We start from the raw sequence: 614 nt of genomic DNA on the forward strand, positions 1-614 counted from the left end.
AAACAGGCATTTTATTACTTAAAACCGGTTACCGCTATGTGCTAACTGGGCTTCATTAAATCAACATCAACAAATCTGTCCGCCAAGGTCAGTGTTTAAAAGAAAGCTGGAGTGGGGGGCTGTGTGAGTGGATGGGGGAAATGTTGAAATGTTTCCAGAGCTTTAGGATTTTATTGTCATGATCTGGCCTGTTTGCTCCTCCTTAATTAGTCATTCCTTTTCCCTTGTCGTTTTCCCTCCCTGCCTCAATTATGATTTATTCCTCTCACCTGTTTCCTCTTAGTTATATTCTGTTCAGCCTGAGCATTCAGTGCCAGATCATTACTTGTCTTTCTGTGAGTCTGTCTGTTGAGTTTTTGCCTTGGTTCATGTCCTGGATCCTGGCAGCCAGTGGAAAGAGGGTTTTTGTGTTTGTCTCGTCTCCTGATCGTCCACTGTTCCTCCCCCGTGGAGTCATCTGGGTTTTTGGCTCTATATGTGGGGAGGTTCAGCTTTTATCTCAGTAACCCTGGCTCCACAGAGGAGACCAGTTTAAAGTCCTGCATCAAGTTCTGGTTCCATGTCCTGTCTCGGCTACCCTCTTCCACTGAGCCTGCTCATCTGCACCTGATCCT

This window comes from Cyprinodon variegatus, unplaced genomic scaffold, assembly GCF_000732505.1.
Source record: "Cyprinodon variegatus isolate N-32 unplaced genomic scaffold, C_variegatus-1.0 Scaffold0, whole genome shotgun sequence".
NCBI lineage: Eukaryota > Metazoa > Chordata > Actinopteri > Cyprinodontiformes > Cyprinodontidae > Cyprinodon > Cyprinodon variegatus.